The sequence below is a fragment of the Pinus tabuliformis genome, chromosome 3_2 (genome assembly GCF_031772625.1).
Source record: "Pinus tabuliformis cultivar Carrire ecotype Pingquan chromosome 3_2, CPIR1, whole genome shotgun sequence".
NCBI lineage: Eukaryota > Viridiplantae > Streptophyta > Pinopsida > Pinales > Pinaceae > Pinus > Pinus tabuliformis.
Window position 1 is genome coordinate 122963065 of NC_142302.1, and position 26075 is coordinate 122989139.

Below are 26075 nucleotides of genomic sequence, written 5' to 3' on the forward strand. Positions count from 1 at the left end.
ATTTCTTTGTGCATTATTGTTTGAATAATATATGTGGGGAGCTTGTAGAGATATTCTATGAGAAAATAGATTTGATATGTCCATATACAAACTAATTCTAGATACAGTTTAATGGATAACAAAAATATAGTACAATAACATTGCAGTTAAATAATACTAGCTGCCATTCTATCTGGTTCTCTAGAGCAAACTGGTGTGTCGTGACTAAAGGAAAAGTGAGATGCATGTAGAACTGAATAAGAAATCAAGTCTATCTCCACCATTTATATGTCAAAGGACGTACTATATGAAGTTGCATTGGCTTATGTCCACAAGCATCCAGTCCTACCAATAGAAACCTAATAGTGATGTTTGGTTTAGGGATATTTGGAACCAGGCCCATAGGGATGGCTAGCGTGGAAGTTTGCTAGAACAATTATGCCCATATGGGAACAACTTAAGCAATTGAATCATGGTTACTTTAGTTAGAAGGTAACTTTATAACTTACCTGAGTGTACCAACACCCTTTTGGTGTCTATCTATAATCTTAGTTTAGTTCTTATTAGGAATTTAACCTTACGAGAATTTCTTCCAGCTATTGCCTTCATGCCATGAGTCCTTATCTTAAGAGAAAGGAATGAGAAGCAAAGGCATGGCTAGTGACTAGAGTAAAGTTGCAACAAGTTAGTTGCACTAGAAGGTGCAATTGAATCACTACCTTCAAGGAGATCTAATGCTTGTGAGATATTTTGGTTTTGCTAAGCCTGTACCTCAGAGGAAGTTATAATTGATGGAAGTTTTATTTCCCTTCATATAGTTGCTTTTTTGTCCACCACATACCTAATTAAGTTTGAAATTTGAAAAGACCTCTATAGATGAGAAGTGAAGATCCATTCTTGTTTTTTCTAGCTCATTTAGTTTCGGATTGATGTCATCCACTTTACTATCGTCGATTATCAAGATTCATAATCTTGCATTGCTTTAATGGAACCAAGAGTAACATAGATTATATTTGTAGGATTTTATTGTTAAGTGCACTTGTAGGAGGTATGATATCACAATAGACAAATAGAAACTCCATTATGTTTATGGAATTCCTAACTATTAGCTACTTCTAGATGAGAAGGTTTAGAGATGCTGCCTTGGAAAGTTAAACTTTTAACATGAAATTATAGTCTTCCAATGATAGAAATGAGCTCTGAAAACAATGAAACTGATTAGAACACCATCCTCCCCATCAGTAAACCACAATTATTAAATTATGAACAAATTACTTGAATGGTGCTTAGGTTATGTAACTAAGCTTTTTGAAACTGAAATCAAATTAGTGATTTATGCCATACTAAGTGAACAATGCTACTTAGAGTAATGGCTAATTGTGGCCATTATGAAAATGTGACCCTTACTGTGGGTATCCTCCATTGTGACTATAATGTGACCTCTCAAATGCCATGACTGACAACCTTAACAGTGGCAGTTCCACACCAAGCCTGACCTCACATAAAAATGATCTCCACACAAAGTGATCACATGTCTTCTCCACACACATTATTAGGCGAGAGTTCTCTAACCTAATGACCAAATGACTTCCACTCCAAATAAGCCTATGTGAAACTTAGAGCCACAAAGCCAGAGTGGCCTCCTCCTTACACACAAACATTGAAAACGTGATCCTGTGAAGACAACAATTATCACAGAGCATAAGTTCCTTGATCTTTATGAAGGAAACAAATCATGACTAGAAATTATTTTATTTCTTTGTGCATTATTGTTTAAATACTCTATGTGGGGAGCTTGTAGAGATATTCTATGAGAAAATACATTTGATATCTCCATCTACAAAATATTTCTAGATATAGTCTAACAGATAACAAAAATATAGTACAATAACATTGCACCTAAATAATACTAGTTGCCATTCTATCTGGTTCTCTGGAGCAAAGTGGTGTGTCATGACTAAAGGCAGAGTGAGATGCCTATAGCACTGAATAAGAAATCAAGTCTATCTCCACCATTTATATGTCAGAGGACACACTATGTGAAGTTGCATTGGCTCGTGTCCACAAGCGTCCAATCCTACTAGTAGAAACCCAATAGTGATGTTTGGTTTAGGGATATTTGGAACCAGGCCCATAGGGATGGCTAGTTTGGAAGTTTGCTGGAAAAAATTTTCCCATAGGGGAACAACTTAAGCAATTGGATCATGGTTACTTGAGTTAGAAGGTAAATTTATAACTTACCTAAGTGTACCGACACCCTCTTGGTGTCTATCTGTAATCTTAGTTTAGTTCTTACTAGGCATTTAAACTTACCAGAATTTCTTCCAGCTATTGCCTTCATGCCATGAGTCCTTATCTTAAGAGAAAGGAATGAGAAGCAAAGGCATGGCTAGTGACTAGAGTGAAGTTGCAACAAGTTAGTTGTACTAGAAGCTGCAATTGAATCACTATCTTCAAGGAGATCTAATGCTTGTGAGGTATTTTGGTTTTGCTGAGCCTGTACCTCAAAGGAAGTTATAACTGATGGACGTTTTCTTTCCCTTCATATATGTGCTTTTTTGTCCACCACATACCTAATTAAGTTTGAAATTTTAAAATCCCTCTATAGATGAGAAGTAAAAATCCATTCTTTTTTTTCCTAGCTCGTTTAGTTTCATATTGATGTCATCCACTTTATTATTGTCGATTATCAAGATTCATAATCTTGCATTGCTTTAATGGCACCAAGAATAACATAGATTATATTTGCAGGTTTTCACTATTAAGTGCACTTGTAGGAGGCATGATATCAAAATAGACAGATAGAAACTCCATTATGTGTATGGAATTCCTAACTATTAGCTACTTCTAGATGAGCAGGTTTAGAGATGCTGCCTTGGAAAGTTAAACTTTTAACATGAACTCATAGTATTCCAATGATAGCAATGAGCTCTGAAAAAAATGAAACTTATTAGAACACCATCCTCCGCATAAGTAAACCACAATTAGTAAATTATGAAAAAATTACTTGAATGGTGCTTAGGTTATGTAACTGAGCTTTTTGAAACTGAAAACAAATCAGTGTTTTATGCCATACGAGGTGAACAATGCTAGTTAGAGTAATGACTAACTTCTCTGTTTCTTTCTAGCACAAAGAACTCTCAAGATTTTAGATAAGCTAATTGCAATATGATGGTTTTCCAGATGATGTAATAGTTGCTGACCCAGACTGTGAGTAAACTTGAATTTTTTTTAGGCATCATATGGTTTGTACCTTTAAATTCAAATGAAATCAAATATTTTCAGAGTAATTACTCCATTATTTCTTGTAAGGACAAATTTCTCTGGCCATCGGTGTGGAAAGCAAAGCATTCTCTTCTCTAAGTTAATTTTAGTTTTTCCCTCTTTTGGTATTTATTTGAGAAAATCTTGAATATTATACAGAAATTCTTGTGTATGAAAATTGTTGGTAGGACTATATAAAAGTAATGGATACCTAATGGTCTCTTGCAATGGAGGCCTGGATCAGATGTGAGCTGCAATATGCAAGCTGGTTTATCTCCACCTTTTAGAATTATGCACGATTGTCCTTTAGCTAGGGCCTTGATTATGGTTCTCCAAACTGTAATTATTTACTTCAGGTTGTCACTATGTTTGCTACATTTTCTTTTGTGACTGTTTTGTAATATATTTTCCTTTGATCAAGGTCAATCTTTTTCTCGTGTTAGATATGTGACAGGGTTACAATTATCTCAATATGACTGTGGTTGTCCCAAAGCTCGACAAGGCTTCATTTTGGGCAGATCCCAGGTGCTTAACTTTAGTATTCCTCCTTTTTGTTAACAGAGCTTCAGTATGTTTTATCGATTGAATTCAGCATTGAGTATTGCATGGCATTAATTACTTGTGGGGGTGGTTTATCCTTCATGTTTCCTTTTGCCAAATTAATCTTTAATTTTATGTGAATAGTGAATTTGAAGACATTTTTGATGTGGATCAGTTTATCACATCTCTCAGAGGCAATTTTCAGATAGTAAAGAAGCTTCCTTCAAAGTTGAAGGCAAAGACAGAAGATGGGAGGCAAAGACAGAAGATGGGGCAGTCTTCACCATGCCTCCTATGAGATGGTCAAACATGTCCTCTTACCTGCATCAGGTTGAGTATCGAAGACTATCCTGTAATACTTTGGGCTTTGCATAGAAGGATACTAACAAAGTTTCCTACCATGATACAAATCCTTCCCCTTATAAGAAAGCACAAAGTTTTTCATTTGAATAAGACATATGCACATCTGGCAAATAATAGCCTGCCACTTGAGGTTTAAAAGCTATGTTGTCATGTGAATTACAACACTCTGCTTTTCACTTCAAAAATTGATGAATTGGGTCAATTTTTTTTTTTAATATTGCAATAGCATGGTCCTTTTGTGGCTCTTCATCTTTTTTATGAAATGGATATATTGGTTTTTTCTGGTTGCACTCTTCAATGTACTGATGAATAAGTTGAGGAACTCACCAGACTTAGGTATATTACATGTTTGGAAATCATAATATTTTCCTGGTCAAGTCAAAATCTTTATTGTTAACAATGTTGATCCTATTATCTTGTTGTATTTCTTTCACAAGGATGCCTACCCTTGGTGGAAGGAGATCATAATTTCTTAAATGAAGAGGAAGGATGGACTGTGTCGTATAACACCAGAGGAGACTCCATTAGTGCTGAAAGCTTTTTATTTTGATAGAAATATTCATATATGTATTGTTGCTGAAGAAATCTATGGGGGGGAAAGAAGGATTCCTGCCCTCTATTCAACTTATCCAAATATTGTAAGTTAACCAATTCACTCACTTCAACTCATTTTCCTTTGAAGTTGGATTTTCTTATGTCATGCACTCATGCTGATCAACAAAAATCTGCAGGTGAGGAAGGAGACTCTTCTTAGTCCTATGTATTTAAAGCCATTTGAAAATTATTCATCTGAAATGGTTGCACTGGATTACATGGTGTCTTTGCCAGTGATGTGTTTATTCCTACATATGATGACAACATGGCAAAAGTTATGGAAGGGAATTGCAGGTAATCTTATATTGTTTTGCATATATCTAGCAGAGAGGATATAGTGATTACCTAGAGGTACGAGTTGTAGTGGTGACAAATTTAGTTCTCTTAGAACATACCTTTGTAACTAGTGTTAAGAAGCCTTAGGAATCGAGTCACAGGTATTATTAGTATTTTTCCAGTCAGTTGTCTACATTATTTATTATATGTTTCCTTTTTCTTTCTTGATTTTGTTGGATACTTTATTGATTGAGTTTCAGTTCAATGTAAATTGTGGAAACGCTTTGGATGTGTTAATCTTGTTATCCTAGTGATGCATCAACATTTGAGAATTATTGTTAAGTTAATATTTTAGAATAAAGATCCCTAGTTGTGAAATACTTAAATGAAACTCTTAGAAGCCCATTTCTAATCAACCCTGAAGGGCCTCAATTTTAACTTAAAAAGTCACTCTGAGTTGGAATTATTTTTTGAAGTGTGACAGATGCCTTGGAGATTGATTGAGGGCTCTCTTAGAAAGCCTTCGAGTCTCCCTCTCAAAAATCCTTGGAAGCGAAGTTGCATGGTATTGGGAGAGGGGTACATGCTAGAAACATGATCCCTGCCTCAACCCCCATCAAAAAAGTAAAAAGACAAAAATATAAATTGAAAGAGGGAAACAATATTTGTCTGTCTATCTATAAATATAAAATAGCACAAGAAGAAAGGATAATTGAGTAAGAAAATTTAAATGTAGCCTCCAATAATATCCATGATGTCCAAAATGCACAGAGCATGCTTGTTGTAGCTGTAAAAAACACTTTTGCCTAAAATTTGTTGAAGAAGATGTGAAGAAATGAAGTGTGGAAAAATGTTTTTTCTCACAACTTTCTTCTGGTTGTGACTACAAAACCAGATCACAATGCATCACACACAACAGAAGTGCTTCTTGTTTTTGTAGGAGATACCTTTGCTCAAATAGTCTAGAAGAGAGTGTGAGGAAATAATAAGTGGTGAATTGTATTTAGAAAAAAGAAAAGGTGTACGGGTTTTCTAGAAGCTTATTCAATGTGAAATTAGTGTCAAAATTTATGTCAATGCCAATTTAAAGCACTCAAGTGAAGGCACACTTGTCATATCTCATTCTTCAACTGATTCTCCAAAGTGATTCCATCACCACATTGCATCCATCCATGTTGCAACCACGCTGCATCCATCGTGTATCCAACCATGTTGTATCCATCACTATGACAATACTTCTATCAACCTCATGTTGCAGCAACATCATACAACCCTCCAATAGTTTGAGATCTCAGCAGTTTTATAATGCTAATGATTTGAGCCTTCAAATATCCATATGAAATTGACTGTGATGTTATGGCCTACGACCTAACACATAGTCTTTAGGTAGCATATTCATTGTGCTTGTCCCTTCACATAGTTACCCAATCAACCTACAAACAACAGTCACAAGAACCTCCTTACTGCAGATTCTTCTTCTCTTTAAATCGACCTCAGGAACAATACTAGCATGCCCAAAAAGTTATGCTGCCACCTACAACAATGTGACAATATCACAGGTCCTTTGTTGTAATGTAATTACCCTTGCTACGATTTAGTTGTAGCATCTAAGGGTCCTTTCATACATAGTTAAGGGCTCCTTCAATTATGGCTTTCCTCCTTTATTTGCTGCACCCAAGATGTCCTCCTTAGGGACTGGGACAAGGGCAACAATAGCCCTACTTTGACAGTGGAAGAGGGCACACCTAAATGCAACTTAAACTCCTTGATTGGTAAAGGATGGAACCTCCTTATTGGACCATGGCTAGGGCAGATAGGAGCCTCATCAAACTATAGATTAGGGCTCCTAGATTAGGTTGTGTATGAGTGCCTCTTGACTCGGTTTAGACTGCTTATGAGATTCCTTCCTTGGACAACATATAAATCTCTTCCTTGACAACGTCTAGGGCACACTAGAACACTAGTTCATGATAGCGTATAAACCCTCGTTGACTGCAGCTTTGAGTAGCATATAGAAGGCCAGATCTTGTTGTGAAGATACTTTCCTTGATTGCGTCCTAGATGTCTTCTATGACTCCTCCAGGACAGCGTTTAGGTCACATAATGATCTCCGCGTTTGGGGAAAATTGATAGCATTATAACTTCTCCTTGCTGCACTTACAAAAGCCTACTCCATGACTGTGTTTAGGTCTTTCTTTCATGACTGCTAAGGTAGCATTAGGGCTTCTTCATTAGGGTAGCATTAGGGCTTTATTAGGTCAGCATTAGCACTTCTCCATTAGGGCAGCATAGAGCCTAGGGCACTCCCTCTAGATCTCTCCTTCATCAAAATCCAAAACAGAAATGAAGAGAGATCACAAGAGTGTGTGAAAATGACTTGGAGGTCACCTCTATTTATAGTAAAACTTGGAGGACAATTTGGGGTAATTTTGTTGTTTGCTGACCTTGACAAATTGTCACATAACCCAAATAAATTCATATCTTCATGAATACATGTTGGAATCAGATGATCTTTAGATCAATCCTACACCTCTCGACAAGAGGAAGCCAAGAAAAATATCAACTGCCATGAATAAGATGATCCACATGGAGTTTGGCCCTAATTGCCAATTTAACACTCCCTCTCAACTAGGGAGAACTCCATCTTCTAATCCATCTGCCAGTCTGTACTATCTTTGCTATCATTTCCCTACACTGTTATGCTCTACTAAACTATGAAGAATAAGAAGTGATTGAGAATGTATCATACCATCCTGTACTGACCCGAAGTTAGTCCCATATAAACGAGAGTGTCTCATACTACTCTTACTGACCCGAAGTTAGTTCCAATAAAGCGAGTGTGTCATACCACTCTTATTGATCCGAAATCAGTTCCAAAAGAGAGTGAGTTATATCACTCTTACTGATCTGAAATCAATTCCAAAAGAGAGTGAGTTATATCACTCTTACTGACTTGAAGTCAGTTCCAATTGATCCCAGATCAATATCATCCTAGCATAGGGTGTACAGTAGTACACGATGCGTCCATCGGTAGTACTATGGTCCCTATCCTCATTTCCCTACTCATTGGCCGATGAGAGGTACTTCCCATGAGTCCCAGACTACATGGGTAGGATTTCTCAACAGGAGAAGGATGAACCACTCATCCTCCCTGCATGTCGCCATGGGGTATCCCAGGGGAAGGCTGAACCACTCACCTTGTACACAAAAAATCACTAGGGGAAGGGTAAACCACTCACCCTATGAGTATGTCTCAGCAGGAGAAGGATGAACCACTCATCCTGCCTACATAGCAAACCACTAGGGGAAGGCTGAACCATTCACCCTATGGTTTCTCATCACTATAAGAAGTAACCCTAAGCCCCTTGGAGCTCCCAGAGCTCAATGTCCATATTATACTGGACCTTCAGGAGACAGTCTCTCCACAACTCCTATTTTTCTCAGAAATTCAAGAATTTGACCTTTCCCAGGGGATTCATCTGAATATCGACGACTTGCACATCAGTCCCAGAATGATGAAGCCTTCTTTCTCCCCATTGTACCATATCCCAGATAAAATGGTACTTGATGTCTGTATGCTTGGAACGATCATAGAACACGAGATTCTTCAGCAATCAAATCCCCCTCTGGTTGTCACAGAAGATCACGAAGATCACGATGATCAGAATATCACAATGTACATAAGGTACCAGTATTAGAGGTCTATCATCCACAACCTTAAAGCAATGGTTTGAAGCTTCACTCCTAGTGAATCTCAGCTTCATCAGATAGTTATGAATCCTCTGACACCAAGCTCGGGGTGCTTGCTTTAAATCATAGAGAGCTTTCCTTCACCTGCATACATGAGATTCCCGATCATGAATCTTAAACCCCTCGGGTTGTTTCAGATTTGTGGTCTTGCTATTACATGAGGGGAATGGTCCCCTTGTATGATTTTCTTTGATACATCTTGGACATGTACCTTCATGCTTTTCTTTAAATTCAAGCATCCTTGTCACCATCTAACGGGTAGGGCCCCATAATGAATATGGGCAGACCTCCGATGCCATAGAAGAGATGAGTCACACGACATGGTCCCCAATGGACTTCCTGCAACTTGATACAAATTGCCAACCCTGAACCCAAGAGTAAAAGCATCTTTAAAATTCCTTTTTCAAACACGTACCTTTCCATCAATGAATGCCACCCTATAATCTTTGACTTCCATTTCCGAAATGGACAACAAGTTCCTTTTGAGATCAGGTACATAAAGAACTTCTTGCGAGTTACCTTGATCCATTTGAAGAGAAACATTCCCTACACCCTTTACGGGATAGGTGGCATTGTCTCCAAGAATAATCTCCAAGATTGTTTCCTTCTCTATCATATTAGAGAGCGCTTCCTTAAATCTAGTGAAGTTCCTTGAGGCACCACTATCAATTTTCCCAACAAGTCCGGTGGAGAGGACCGACATAAGATAATGCTCAAAAACAATATTTGATTCTTCATACCTGGAGTTCCTTGCTTTCCCCTTCTCTTTGCCATTGTAACATTCCTCCGATCATTGAAGATGTCCCTGGAATGATGGTTATCATCATCAAGTGATGTGTCCCTTCTATTCGGACACTCCATCACATAATGGCCATACTCATTGCAAGCAAGGAATCTGCCTTTCCTTCCACCCTTAGATCTAGACATTCCATTGAAGTGACCTTTAGGTAGGCCACTAGACGCTTCTGTTGCGCCACTCTGATAATCTTCTTTGCTTTGACTTCACCCTTGGTGAATTTAAAGTGGGATGAGGAATGCATTGAGCCTTTTTTCCTTTCCAACTGACTTTGGTGATTTCTCTTTCGCTCTTGCTTGGACTTTGTCTTCACCTCACCTCTGATACCATGTTAATTTTTGGTAAGTTCTATGCTTAGAGAAATTTACTTCAATTTTTTATATTAGTTCAATATCAATTCCAGATTAGCAATCACATTTAGCATGACAGTAAGATGCAAGTATAACATATACATAAATCACAGAAGACAAGCCAAGATAAGACAACACAAGATGTGGCGCTAGCCAGTGACAAACCCCAATGTGGGGAAACCCTTGATCAATTATTCTTATAATCTTCAATAGTTTAGCAGAGAGAGATAGTACATATACATCAGAAGTCAACAATTTGACTTGTCAAAATAAGAGATCAGACATCTGATATCTTCACCATGAAGATGACACAATTGTTCTGATGACAAGGACTGCAGATATGAACTCAAGTGAAGGCACACTTATCAGATCTCATTCTTCAACTGATTCTCCAAATTGATTCCATCACCATGCTACATATAATGTAATGTTGCATCCATCCATGTTGTAAACACGCTGCATCCATCGTGTATCCAGCCATGCTGCATCCATTGTGTATCCAGCCATGCTACATCCATCACTATTACAATAGTTCTGTCAACCTCATGTTGCAGCAGCATCATACAACCCTCCAATAGTTTGAGATCTCAACAGTTTTATAATGCTAATGATTTCAGCCTTCAAATAGCCCTACGGAATTGATTGTGATGTTATGGCCTGTGACCTAACACATAGTCGTCAGGTAGCATATTCATTGTGCTTGTCCTTCACATAGTGACCCAGTCAAACTACAAACAATAGTCACAAGCACCTCCTTACTGCAGATTCTTCTTCTCTTGAAATCGACCTCAGGAACAATACTAACATGCCCAAACAATAATGTTTCCACCTACAACAATGTGACAATATCACAGATACTCTGCTATAATGTAATTACCCTTGTTGTGGTTTAGTTGTAGCATCTAAGGGTCCTTTCATACATAGATAAGGGCTCCTTCAATTATGACTTTCCTCCTTTATTTTCTGTAGCCAAGATGTCCTCCTTTAGGATTCGGACAAGGGCAACACTAGCCCTACTTTCACAGCGAAAGAGGGCACACTTGAATGCAGCTTAAACTCCTTGATTGGTAAAGGATGGAACCTCCTTATTGGATTGTGGCTAGGGTAGATAGGAGATTCATCAAACTGTGTATTAGGGCTCCTAGATTAGGCTGCGTATGAGTGCATCTTGACTGTGTTTAGACTGTGGATGAGGTCACATAAGGATCTCTGTGTTTAGGGCAAATTAACAGTGTTAGAACTTCTCCTTGCTGCATTTATAGAAGCCTCCTCCATGACTGCGTTGAGGTCTTTCTTTCATGATTGCTAGGGCAATGCTAGGGCTTCTTACTTAGGTCAGTGTTAGGGCTTTATTAGGTCATCGTTAGAGCTTCTCCATTAGGGCAGCGTAGAGCCTAGGGCACTCCCTCTAGATCTCTCCTTCATCAAAACCCAAAACAGAAACAAAGAGAGATCACAAGAGTGTGTGAAAATGACTTGAATGTCACCTCTATTTATAGTAAAATGTGGAGGACAAGTTGGGGTAATTTGGTTGCTGGCCGACCTTGACGAATTGTCACATAACACAAATAAATGCATATCTCCATGAATACATATCGGAATCGTATGATCTTTAGATCAATCCTACACCTCTCGACGAGAGGAATCCAAGAAAAATATCAGCTGCCATGAATAAGATGGCCCACATGGAGTTTGGCCCTAGTTTCCAATTTTAACACCCATAAGTAGTACAACTGACAAACAAACCTCTATTCAAAATTTGTTTCAATTGGTTGTTTGCATCCTGAATTTGGCTAGCCTTGCAGAGGTCATAGATCATAGAAAAACAGATGAATGCAAACAACAATCTTGAAGAGAAATATTCCATCACATTATTAGAATGAAATTTCCTCTGGCAGATCAGGAAACCTTCCTGACATGAAATTTGTGTACTTCGACTTCAAATCATCTATTGCAGTTTTTTATGGATTTTTCCCTTTACTTGATGGAAATTTCTTTGTAAGAGTTTCTTCCACCAATTTCAAGATCTCCTCACCTCATAGATACTTCTCCTCGACATTAACATTGGTGAGAAAGGAAGAAATGTTACTTTTTGTTAACTGAGAGGAAAGCTCCTTCGTAAGTATGATAGGACCAAGAGACACTGGACCTGACTCATATGCATGTACAAAGTTTCCATTTTGGTATCCAACCAAAAAGTGATAGGAAACTTGACCAGGTGTGAGGGTGTTAGCTTGAATATGCCATTTTATTATTTTGAGTGCTTTATGTAGCTAAGTGACTCTTATTGTTTGGCCTATCTATACTAATAGAGATTGGATGCACAACCTTAGGATTCCCCTTGGTTCATTCAGAGTGAGCCCCACTAGCTTTGGTTTGAGATAGCTCATGACATCGCACACCTCAAAGGGAATTTTCAGCTATGTGACTTACAAGAGATCAAGTTGGGGGAGCACATTGCCTTCAAATGTTCCATCTAGTAGGAGATAACACTGTTACATATTTATTGGATCTATTCTTAACTGATAACACTTGTTGTTTGGTTTTTTTGTCATGTCTCAAATATTATTCATCAATTTTAAAGTTTTGTTTGTTGCTTAGAGTCTATAGCCCAGGGACCAAGCACTATTTCTTTCCTAGCTTTCCATTTCAAATCTTAAAAGACAAAAACAATATCATTTTGCAAATATGTTTTTTTAGTGTTTGAAGGACAAGTTTGTAGTCTTATCATGGATTCCTCCCTTATGTTGGAGGAGAGCTAGCCTTATGTGAGAAGGATGATCACCAAGGTGACAATGGGTGATGTTGTCAAGTAACTTTTGTGTTTATAGTTGATAATTGAATCTATATTTTGAAGCACAAATTTTAGAGGTAGAAAATGAAGTGCTTTTCTCCTTGGATTGATGGAATGACTTTAAGCACTTATTCCATTTCTTAACAAACCATCATTTGGTTGATGTTATGGTTCTTTTGCTTTTGAGAAAGAAGCTACCATAAGATATATGAAAGATTTTATGGCTACCTCAAAGGCTGGATCGAGGAGAGGGAGCCACCCCTCCTCAGGGAAGTCATGGCTACCCCTAAGAATAGAGAACTTGATAGTGAAAACCTAGTTGTGCAAGATGTCGTCTCTATTAATTGTAGGATTTGAACAATCAAATCTATCTTTGACATCATATTTAGCTTTGAACAATTTTCACCCTTAATGTAGGTGTTTTTTTGTAAAGTAACAACCTGCAGTACTTTGTATTAATTGGGACATTGCTACATTCTATAAGTTAAAACATTATTTCAGTTATTGTGGCATTCATTTTTACCATTTAGAAAGACATGACAATTAAGGTGATTAGAAATTTGTGTCAATTGTGCCATTTTCCTAAATGCATATATTTACAATATGTTGTAGTTTTCATCTGTAGTGTGCTCTTCCACTTAGTCTCACCTTAGAAGGGATCAAATTGCTAGTTCTGCAGTTTGAAATAAGCCATGTATTTGTAAGGATATGAAAAATAATAATTGGTTTTATATGTGAGAACCATTGGAATGAAACATCTTGTTCTTGTTTCTATCTCGAGCCTTTTCCTTGTAATATTGTAGACATTTACTCAGACATCCGTAGTAGTCAGGCTTCAACATGCCCCCTAATTTTGATCATCAATAGTCACAAGGTTATCTACATGGTAAAATTTCATGTTGGTGTGTTGTGATAAACACAATGCTTAACAACATTCTTCATGTTTTACAGTGATAAAAATACTTTTGTAATTTTTTTTGTGAAACGGATTACACTTTAACTTTGCTTACATTATATATTTTAAATTTCACAAGTTGAGCTTCAATATATGCATGATTATGTAGGGGTCAGTACAAGCATTGTATTGAAACCATCTCCAATAACAAATTTCTCAGGAGTAATTTGAAACGAGAGAATTTCTGTAGGGAGCAAAATTTCTTTCTACATTGCATCAGGAAACTTCTTAAAATATGATGAAGGCTTGAGTATTTCAAAGCTTGATTTTGTTTCTTCTTTGACCTTGTAAGGCTTTTTCCTTGCAATTCTTGTAAACTAAAATAGTGAATTTTAGTGGGTTTTTTGATAAAATTTAGGGCCAATTGCAAACTTTTTTATGAAACGTTGCATAGAAAGTTTTTTGGTGTCATACTGAAAGTGACTCATGCTTTGCAGAACTGATAAGGGTGATACCTTGAAGGCATCTTACTTGCACACTGTTAATCCTCCAACAAAGACTGTTGTTGGAGCAGAGATATCACATATCTTTTCAAGGAACAAGAATATGTTCACCATAGGCACTCAACATGCTTTGGACCCACAAACAACAATTAAGGGGTGCCTCAATAATTATGGAACAACAACTGCACTACTTCAGCATGAGTAGAGGCCTAAAAGTTTTGTTACTCTTTCTGGTGAGGTGGACACCAAAGCATTTCACAACCATGCAAAGGTGGGGTTATCTCTGGTTTTGAAGACTTGAAGGATCTGTCATGGATATGCACTATTTGGTGCAGATTTGAGTGAAGCTCTGTGCCAAATTTTGATTGGAATTTTTGAGTTTTTCCTTTCAGAATAATTATTTCAATTCATGTGTTTTCTTTTGAGACACAAAGCAGCTCAACACCTTGAATTAATTAGCAATGTAGTTTTTTGAAGTTAGATGTTGTAAATTTTATAAGGCATATGCTCTTGAAAATGGGTGTTGCCAAACATGGTTGGCCGGAGCTTTAATCTAGTTGACAAGTTGTGAAACATTTTTGGTTTTAGGTAATGGTAAGATTATTAATCGAGCTCTTCAGTATTTGATATGGGTGGGGTTTTGTTTAGGCCCTTCATTTCATATTGTTTCAACATTTGGATGAGGGCTTAGACCTTCCCATTTTGATTGAATTAATAATTTGAGGGTATGTTGGCTTGCCCAAATTTTCCATGGACATCAGTTAGCATCAGTGCTCAACCTTCAACTGATCCAACTGGTTTTCTTTTTTCTACAAGAAAAGGAGCTGGCACTATTGTGTGTGACACATTCATTTTTAGCCAATAATAATTTTTTGTTGGGGCTGATATTAACACCATAGTTGATATTTCTGCTTTATTTCCATATGATATTCAAAGTTGATTTAATGTACTTTTGCATGGGTGTATTCAAGTGCCATAGAAAAGTCTAAAGAAGCATCTTTCTTTGAATTATATGAGGCCACACATTCCATGCATGACTTGATGGCTACAATAGCAAAGGTATTTTTCCATCCAATTTAGGATCTTGTGATATTCTTTTTTGTAGTTGGAAAATGGAAATTTGTTAATGAATTTGGCTCTACCTTTTCTTAGACGCCATGGCCAAGGGTATCTCTTCCATTAAATTCATCCAAGATTGCATATTTCCTCGTCTTTTGAGATATGCCATAACCATGGGCCATCAAGGTTGCTAAGACTTCCACCCACTTTTGAATGGGGTAGATAACTCCATTGGCCACATTAAATTCATCCAATACTTGCATCTTTCCTCATTTGTTGAGACATACCACAACCATGGGCCATCAAGGTTGTTAAGACTTCCACCCACTTTTGGATGAGGTAGATAACTTCGTTGGCCATATTAATTTAGTAAAATGTCTTCGGGTGGCTTTGAACCGAGTTTTGTGCATTGAAAGTGCTTTGATTTAACCACTTGACCACAACCCACCTAAGACGATTTTGAGCAGTTCGCTTCGATTTTTTTTAATATACAATTTAATTGTTTATTTACTGGATAAATTGTGAGACTCTTGTGAAAATATCCTTGACGGATCCTAGGTGAGGACCAGATCCAGGTTTACCATGTCAGAACCTAGGTTCATTAAGATGATGACCTTGGTTTGAAGATATCCACCATACAAACTAAGACCACCCATATTTATTGTTGCCATCTCTTTTTCATCATCAAGACTAACATACTGAGGATCTGTAACCCGTGGAGGCCCATGGTAGTCATTACAATGCAATTTATTAGAATACGTGCCATGTCCACAAGTTTTTATATTTAATCTTTGCATCCAATGTGGCCATTTCTTATTATGATATTTACCACATCCGAAAATGGAATCATTCACATCATTTTGAAGAAGTCTACAAAGGTCAACATAATTTTTTTCACATTTACAACTTCCCTCACATTTGTTGGTTCCTGAAGCTCGAGCACTTTCGTAACAAAAACAGGCAAAGTCAAGCGAAAAAAATGGTCCACTCTCTTTTCATCTGCTGGTATTAGAATGAAGTTTTATTAGAGGCACTATTTGTTTGTTTGTTTTGGTTACAAAAGGGTTTTCTCTTGGTTTTATGTGACTTTTAATTTATCATATGTAGCATGTTGATAAATGGGAAAGAATAATGTGTGACATTTATCTTGCAGAAATTGATGTTGAATGAAAGGATATCGAGTTTAACCAAGCTACAGTTCACTTTGGTAAAGGCGGAGGAACATCTTAAAAAGTTGCCTAAGAATATACCATATACAGAGTTTGAACATAAGTAATATATGGATTTTTCTTTAGCAGATATGTTATTTTTTATACCCAATATATCATAGCAAGAAAAATATGTTCTAGAAATTGTTTGAGGACCTCAATGAGGTCGATTTTTCTGATGTCATGCTTGATTGGTACCTTCTCATGTGTCAGGAAGACTTTAAATATGAATTAATATGGTCTCGAAACAAAACAGATTCAAATTTTATAGATACAAAAGATAAAAACAAATGTCAATGTCTTTGTTTGATTGTTACTTGACTCTGTTGTGGGCATGTTATAGGAAATGTGATTGGAAAAAGGATGGGGAGACAATGCAGAGCATGTATTGGATATGATTCATTTGTTGTTAGAGGTCCTCCAGGCACCTGAGCCATCGACTTTGGAAATGTTTCTAGTAGGGATTCCTATGGTTTTTAATCTTGTGATTCTTTCACCTCATGGTTATTTTGGGAAAGAAAATGTTTTAAGAATGCCAGACAAGACATCGATGGACAGGTAAACAAATTTTTTATAATTACAATGTCCATTCGATGATATCCTCTCTTTAGTGTTTGATTGTATTTTGAACATTTCTTATGATTTTGGTTTGCCTTTTAACTATGAAATTGAAAATACTTGGTATCATGTCAATTTAAACAACAACCAAAGCTTGAAGATGAAATTAATATTACGCGATATTGATTGGAATACTTATAACTATTTTGTGTTAGAAGATTTTCATGGCTATTAGAAAAGTTTACTTTCATGTTGTTATTTGAGCACATGTTGTTTATATACTTGACCAAGTTCATGCATTAGAAAATGAAATGTTGTTGTGAATAAAATGACAAGGATTAAACATCATATCTTAGATTATTTGTTTTCACAAGTTACCTACAACTTGAACTTTTTAGCATGTAACTTAGTTGGCATGATTGTGCCTAAGCTTTCCCTGAAGGTTGAATAATAAGTTACTAAGGTGTTATTTTATATGGTGACATTTTATTTGCTTTGTTTATACAGGTCATCTGGCCACATTATAGTGGCCACTATCGCCCAACTGAAGAAAACTTGTTTGAGTTTCTTGCTTGTATGGGGAAAATGGATTTGACATTACTGATGTTGAGGTATATGTCGTATAAACTTTTTATAGTCTACTTTAGTTTATATTTTATTGTTCATTGTATTTCATGTCTTACACTCTACATTGTATCTTCTTTTGTTTTCAGAAAATGAACTCAGTATTGATGCTAAGAAGCAGGAATTGAAGAAAGAGGCTGAGAGCAATAACATTGGAGCGACAAATGCAAAAAGAGAGAGAGAAGAGAACCGATCTAGTGATATTCTTAGATTCAATATCCCACATAAGACACACACATAGAGACTGATGGTCAAGTCTTCAGAGTTGGTGAATTCACCTGTAATGCCTTGGCAACACAATGATAATGTTTTGAAGTGATGAAACATCATTTCATGTGTAAATTGTAGTTCAAACAATATTAAGTTAGAAACTCATATTGTAATACTTTAACATTTCATATAATATAATTTATGTGGTTGAAATTATTTATAGATGCACTTGATATTGTTTAGTATTGTAATTAACATATGAAACTCTGCGTTTTCATATTAGATGAACATGCACATTGTATGACATTTTTTAAATTTAGTTGCAAAATCATACTAATTAATTTATGTTTATTAATAATGAACACATAAAATCAATCTAAAACTACTAAATTAATAGTTTATATTGATTAATGATGAACACAAATAAAATTAATATACGACTAAATTAGTCATTTATAATGATTATTAATGAAAGTAAATGAAATGAATATAAACTACTAAATTAATCATTTATATAATAAATATGAAATTACAAAAAAATGACTACTACAAATGGTAAATTTGTGATTCCAAAGGACGACTAAATTTTCCATATATATGACTATTAGTAGCTAATTTACAGTGTCTTATAACACGACCAAAATTTAGTCATATTTCTCTGGTCATTAATTGGTTTCAAGTGATGACTAAAATTTGCATATATATGACTATTAGTAGCTAATTTATAGTATCTTATAGCATGACCAACATGTTGTTCATACTTCTTTGGTCATTATTTGGTTTTCTCGGGTGACCATATAGTAATATATTTTGTTGTATATTTGGTCATTAATTGTGGCAATTAATGATTAAATCAATGACCAAATTTATGACTAAATATACTACTAGACGATAAAATTGAGACAACCAATTAATGACTAAGATAAAAACGACTAAAAGTTGGTCATGTTATAAGATATTGTAAATTAGCTACTACTGGTCACCGACTGAAAAATGGTCGTTTATATGCAAATTTTAGTCATTTTTTTAGTAATTAATTAGCCATTTTGTACTAGTGTTCATACCCTTTAACTTTATTACAATATTGACTTGTAACATGCAACAAATTAAATATACCACTTACCATGCCTTCATTCAATAATTCGAATGCTTTTTATTTGTCAAGGGCCAATCATTCTTCAACAAAGATGCTTTAGGGTTCACATGATCATTGTTTTGGTTCCTTTTCTGATCTTATCAATATTTTTGAGACGATTCTTCATGTCAAGAATCACTTGATTGTCATATGAAGGCTACAACTATATTATAGCTACATTCGGTTACTAATATATATTTATATGTCACTATCATAGACAACATTTCCATCATACATCAACCGTTTTCTGTCATATATGTCATTGCCATACACAACTTTGTTTTCTTGTTATACATTAGAGCTATATTAACATTACTACATACATGTAGTGATTGATTTTGTTGTCATAGAGGTACACAAGGAGAAAGTCATAATCAACGAGCCATGTCGATAGAATGTCTAATTCTTTGTGAAGATATACCTAGAATTTTGTCTTAAATTACTGAGGATGGAAGCTATAGGAAAGAAGGCCACTTCAATGAATTGTTGAGATCGTCTATAAGTCCTTGTTATCATTATGTCTTATTGTCATAAATATGCTCATATCAAACTCATTGATGCAAGTCACTTCAGAGTAAGTTTGATTTTACACAGTTTTTATAAAATCAAAGTTTTGTAACACTGAGCCACTTTCCACAAAAAAACCATGAGCTACAAATCATTCATACCTATCATCCAATCCTGAGTCATTTTATATTTCTTAGAGAAAACCTTTGAACATTATACAAGCCATTATATGTGCAGAAAAAAATTACGTTGTCACTGTATCAATTCCATTATGAAACGATGGATATCCACTACTTACAAGAAATCATCATAAAATATAGTGAGCCATCATAATGTGAACCAAAAAATTACATGTTTATCACTTTGGAGGTACTAATCCACAAAAAATAAAAAATAAAAATAAATAAATAAATAAATAAATTGTGAACCATTGCACTGTGTGATGTCCCATTTCGAGACAATAATTTGTAAATTTAGACTGATTTATTGTAATCATTGTTGTGCCACAACGAATCCATGCAAAATTTTCTAGAGTGAAACCATCATGTCGTAGGGGACTATCAAAGAGAGCCGCATATATGACCTGTTGTAGCTCCTAGAGACAACCCCCGGGTTGAGGAAATGGTTAGTGCCTAGGAAATCTTAGAGGAGTGATTTGAGGATTTTATGAGATATGTGTTGCACTCCATATTTAATATAATTTGGAATAGATTGATTCAGATCTTGGTTCAACCTCCCTTCACCAAGGTAGGTAGATATGCTCATCCCAAGGTTAAATGTCCTGATATGTTTGCTGACACACAGTAAAATGCAGCTTAATAACTGTCATTGTAGTGAAAATGGAGAGAGAGAAAATAAGGAAAGTAATTCAATGCAGAGGGTTGGATGACACAGAATCCTAAGCAATGAATCCAGCAGAACTATGGATCGTAAAGGGGATGAAAATACAGAAATTCTAGAGCACATTTCAGGTTTCTATCTCTATATTTTCATGGGTACATCCTGTCACAAATAACACCAGAAGAGTTGTGATCTTAAAAGTATTGTGGGCTAGAATATAACACTAGTAAATTTGTAATTGCACAGGTACTTTTTGGCTTTGAAACTTAGGCTTTTGGTTTTGACCTCCTCCTCATTCTTTCAGCCTCTGATATTTTCTCTCCTCTTTGGCCTTTTTGCACTTCGGCTCCACTTTTTGGCTACTATTTGACATAATTCAACACATTTGCACAAAATGTGTGATAGGTGAAAACATTGGCTCCAACTGGGGACAGTGCCTTGATGGCAATGTGCTGAGAACCTTTAGAGTAGTAGCCTTCTATCCATTGGGCATGGATTCATTTTATTCAAGTATATGAAAAGAAAAAATAGAAACATTAAAAACTTAAAGCATTACTGGTATATACAATGGCTCACTAATATGTACAATGGGTGAAAATGGACCTCTTTAGTGTTGGAAATACAACTTGAGAAACTTCCCATTCACAGACATCTCAAGCACTTCACCATCCAATTTTTCTAGCAAGAAATTATTTTTCCCCTTTGTCTCATCAATATTGAAAGGCCCAAAACATAAAAGATAAAAATTTTCCATGTTTTCCAGTATCTTCTCGTCTGACATCCCACCTGAGCACCAAATCCCTTCATTGTAAGGTTCTCTATTTTTCCTTGATGTCAAATAGAGCCTTCATATTTTCCTAATACTTAATCATAATTTGAGTCACCTCCCCCCTAGTTTCTTGAAGTTCTACTAGTTGATTGATCCTCCTGGTTAGAGAATCTGGCTCTTCATCTACATCCTGTAAAATTTTGGCCATTGGAATTGCTAGTTGTATGGGGAAAAAGGTAGCTTTCCCATACACTAATTCGAAACGCCATTTCCCAAACGACCTCTTGGTAGTAACTCTATTGGCCCATAATGCAAACTTTAGTTGTGAGTCCTGGTTTTTCTGATTTTCTAATATTTTCTTCTTAAGAATCCTTACCAAGGTTTTATTTGATTATTCAGCCAATCCATTTCCATGTGGATAGTAGCTAGTGGAGTGACCCACAATGATTTTATACTTCTGGAAGAAGCTGAAAAACTTGGCGGATTTAAAAACTTGAGAATTATCAGTGATAATTTTCCTTGGGCAACCGAACCCGACAAGAATATTCTCCATGAATTTCATAACCATTGACATCGGTTGCATTCCTAACTGGGACTGCTTCCACCCACTTAGTGAAGTAATCGGTGTCCGTAAGAATCCACTTATGCTAACCACTGGAGGGTGGGTGTATTTCCCAATGAAGTCTAAAGCCCATTGTTTGAAAGGTACTTCAACAAAAATAGTGATTAAAGGAAACAGTGCTAATTTATACTTTTCAGAAAACATTTGGCACTTGTCACGGGCCCAGACATATGCATGTACCTTACCAAACAACCTAGGCCAATATAAACCGTCTTTGAGAATTTTATGGCATGTATCTCTCTAACTATAATCGCCACCCACCCCCACACCCCCCCCCCCCCCAACACACACACAATTATGGAACTCATCCATCAATTTATGGATCTGTTCTTCAACCAGGCATAAAAGCAAAATCCCCACTGGGTCTTTCCAATACAGTTGGCCATTTGAAATGACAAACTTCTGGGTTTGTAGCCTCGAAGCCCTGTATTTAACTTTATCAAAATTAAATGGACAACTCAAAAAAATTAAATAATGGATTATAACTTTATACCAGTGAGACATGAGTTACTTCATTTGGATGTTTTGCATTGTTGTCATGACCTAACTATGCTCCTCTTCTCTTTGGCTTTCTCCTTCCTCTGTTAGCAAGTTTATACCCATGGCTTGGCAGTTTGATTCGGACATGATTTTATCTCATCCATTCCCCTTGATCAGCTTCGTGGGTTTTATCTCTAGGTCATTCTTTGATTTTAGAAATCCATTTACCTCTTTTTCCCTCACTATCTTCTTGTACTAGAATGCCTTTCACAACTGCTATAGGAACATAAGCTATTATGCTTGATTGCAAGACGTATATTTTCAAGGTCTTCAGGGCCTTGACCAAGGCATATGCTTTCTTCTCCAAAATTTTATATTTTCACTCAATATCTTGTAGCACCTAGCTAAAAAATACTATTGGTTGCTCATGTCCTTTATTGTTTTTCTACAATAAGACAAAAACCATTGTATGAGGAGAAGAAAAAGAGAAAATGATAAATGGTTTTAGGTAGTCAGGGCCAACTAATACAGGAGCTTTTTCAAAGGCCCTTTTTATTCCAGAGAATGATTCCTAAGCTTATTCAATATTTTACCTCCCTATCCTTCTTCTGTTGAGAATGCAACAAGATGATGGAGCTTAGTGGAAAGGAGTCGCCTTCACTAAGTGGGCCCACAGGCAAATTATGGTGCAAAGTCTATTTTTAGACTATGTCTATTTTTAGACATATGGATCATGGTCTATGAGTTGCAGTATGTTGTTTATGGATGATTGGTCATGTTGAGAAAAATAGATGGACTTCTATTTTTGGATCACAGCAGGAGTGATCAAAGTCTAGTTTTAGATTGCTAGTCAAAAATAGAAAAGTCAAATATTATTGTCTCATAATAATATTTAGACTATAAACATTATCTTATCCTCTTGGAGCACTTCAGTTTGAGCTACGGATGTGGCACATGCAGCTGTCAGAAGGAAATATGCTTTCTTTGTGGGTCAATTGAGCTATTGCATGGAGGACTTCAGTTAGAACTCATGCATGTGAGTTCTGTGGAGTTGGATGTGGAGTTGATGGAGTTGTGTTCAATTGAACTAGTTGTATTCAGTCTAACTGGAGAATACACTAGTGATGATTTGGGTGAATTGATTGTTAATTAATTCACTAATTATTAACTCATAGAGTAACTAAAGAATACATCAGTTAACTCAGTGCATGGACAGTTCAACAGAGACAGGTGTTAGAGGTAAGTGAAAGGGTGAGTTGTGACTATCAATTGTGCATGAGATCTTGTACAAGCAGGGATTGAGTTATGCTAATGAGAATTGCGCAGTATTTTCCCAGTAGAATAGCTTGTGCTCACGTGATTTCCAGAGGGAGTGACTCTCAAGCATTGTGCAATAGAGGCAGGCAAAGCAGCGGAGAAGATTTGAACCTATGACTTGTTCGGATCTGAGCTAGTTTTGTGTGTAACAGGTGGAGATAGTGTTGAGTACTTGTGAGGAGTATTGTACTGTGTATTGTTACATGTTCTCAATCATTAATATACAGATAGTGTGGGGTTTTCAGTTGTAAGCTTTCCCCGGGTTACATACTGTGTTAATGTGTGCATGCGATTGATGTTTCATTGTTTTTGATGCTGCTAAATTGATGATCAACGTAGAGGAGCTTATGTATTGTGCATGTATTCCGCAATAGTGTATAATCAGGATAATCTCTATGAATAAGTGTCATATTATTCAAAATTTCTACATGGTATCAGAGCCGTTGATCATCAGATCTACTATTCAGAAAGTGTTTACATCTTATTTCTTCAGGCAGAGTCTGTAATCAGGCCAGGTAGCCTCTGGATTCATCCTTCCTTTGGAAGGTGAGATATCCGGTAAAATCCCATAAATTCAATCTCTGTACGAGAAATACTTTGTTCTCACGAATTCTAGATCGGAGGCGGTTGAGTTTGGAGCTGGTGGAATTCGAATTTGCAGCAGTGTTTTCTTGGTATCAACGTGGCAATGTCTTTCAATGGATTGCGATTGGAGTATGCTCTTGAGGGCAGCTCGAACTATATTGCATGGAAGGACATGATGGAGGTGGTGTTGGATGACAATGGGCTGAAGGATTTCATAGAGGCTGAAGTCCCAAAGCCTACTGATGCTACTCAAGTTGATGCTTGGCAAAAGAAGACAACAAAGTGTCGAAGGATTCTGTTGGAGGGTGTGAAGGATCACATTGTGTCCAGCCTGCATGGTAAGACTTCTCCATACTTGATGTGGAGAGCTTTGACAGATCTATTCCAAAGCAAGAGAAATCAGAGGAAGCTGGTGCTCAAGGATAAACTTAGAAACATCAAATGTGAGAAGGGAGACAGTATGCCCAAGTATCTCACGAAGTTCACTCAGTGTCGGGATGAGCTAGGAAGTGTGGGGGTGATTGTCGATGATGAGGACTTGGTGAGCTTGGCTCTACTTGGTCTTCCAAAGACTTGGCATTCCTATCAGGACTCTGTCAATGGTCGGGAGAAACTGCCAGGATGGGAGAGACTTTGGTCAGATCTTGTGCAGGATGAGATCAGGTGGAATACCAGGGACAGATCTTCATCAAAGGGAACTGATGAAGAAAATTGTGCTTTGGCTACCAAAGAAAAGAAGGGGAAAAGCAAGAAAGCTTCTCATTCTGGTGCGAAAGGAAAGAAGCAGGACATGTCCAAGGTGAAGTGCTTTCACTTTCACTAGCATGGACACTATGCCACTAATTGTCCGCAGAAGAAGAAGAACAAGAAAGTTGTTGGGTCTGCAGCAGGAGAGGCTCTAGCCTCGCAGTTTGAGCTTGATTTTTCATTGATTGCATGCTTGGCTTCAAGTGTGATGGGATCAGTGTGGTTCTTAGATAGTGGTGCGTCTTTTCACATGACAGGAGATTGAGATTTGTTTTCTGATCTAGAGGAAAAATATCTTGGAGTGCACATCGAGATGGGCGATGATGGTAGATACAATGCGACCGGTATCGGTACCATTTCCTTTGAGAGGGATTCTGGTAAACCCCTCGCATTGAAGGAAGTGATGCATGTTGCAGGATTGAAGAAGAATCTTATCTCTGTGGTGATGTTAGAAGACAAGGGATATGATGTTGTTTTCAGCGAGGGAAAGGCTTTCCTGCGTAGAAAGACAACTGGTGAAACCCGGAAGATAGGGGTTTGAGTGAGGAACCTTTATCAGTTTCATGTAGATGGTTGCGCAACAATGGCATGCAAGGCAGAAGGATTGGTGAGCCAGGATGATGGCGAGTTGTGGCAGAGGAGATTGGGTCACCTTCACCATGGAGCCTTGAAGATACTACAGCAGATCACTGCAGGGCTTCCTAAAGGCACTCTTGCGCAGTCAGATCAGTGCAAGGGTGTACTTTGGGAAAGTTTGTGAAAGCCACCTTTCACGAGAAGGATAGTCACGCCACGACAATCCTTGAGAAAATTCACACAGACGTGTGTGGACCTTTATCAGTAGCTTCGACAGCAAAGCATAGGTATTATGTGACTTTTGTTGATGATTTCTCTCGTAAGTGCTGGATCTTCTTCATGCAGAAGAAGAGCAAGACATACTCAAAGTTCTGTGAGTTCAAAGCACTGGTTGAAAAGGAGTCGGGGAAGAAGGTGAAGGCTCTTAGCAGCGACAATGGTGGTGAATACATCTCTGGCGAGTTCAAGGATTTTTGCAGTGTAGAAGGAATTCGAAGAGAGCTCATAGCTCCCCATAACCCATAGCAGAACGGGGTTGCTGAGTAGAAGAACAAAACGATCGTGGGTGTTGCACGGGCAATGTTGCATGATTAAGGCCTACCCCTTCACTTGTGGGTGGAAGCATGCAATACAGCAGTATATGTGCAGAACCGTTGTCCTCACAGGATACTTGGCATGAGTACACCTGAGGAAGCTTATTCTGGTAAGAGGCCTGATATTTCTCATTTGAGGAT

General features: G+C 37.0%; 2 pseudogenes; both read left to right on the top strand.

Moving 5' to 3' along the window:
- LOC149180123 (rhamnogalacturonan I rhamnosyltransferase 1-like) overlaps positions 1–5038 on the top strand; it is a 50733-nt pseudogene extending 45695 nt beyond the window's left edge.
- Positions 5039–13589: 8551 nt separating this feature from the next.
- LOC149180124 (mitochondrial outer membrane protein porin of 36 kDa-like) lies at positions 13590–14405 on the top strand (annotated as a pseudogene).
- The last annotated feature ends 11670 nt before the right edge of the window (positions 14406–26075 follow it).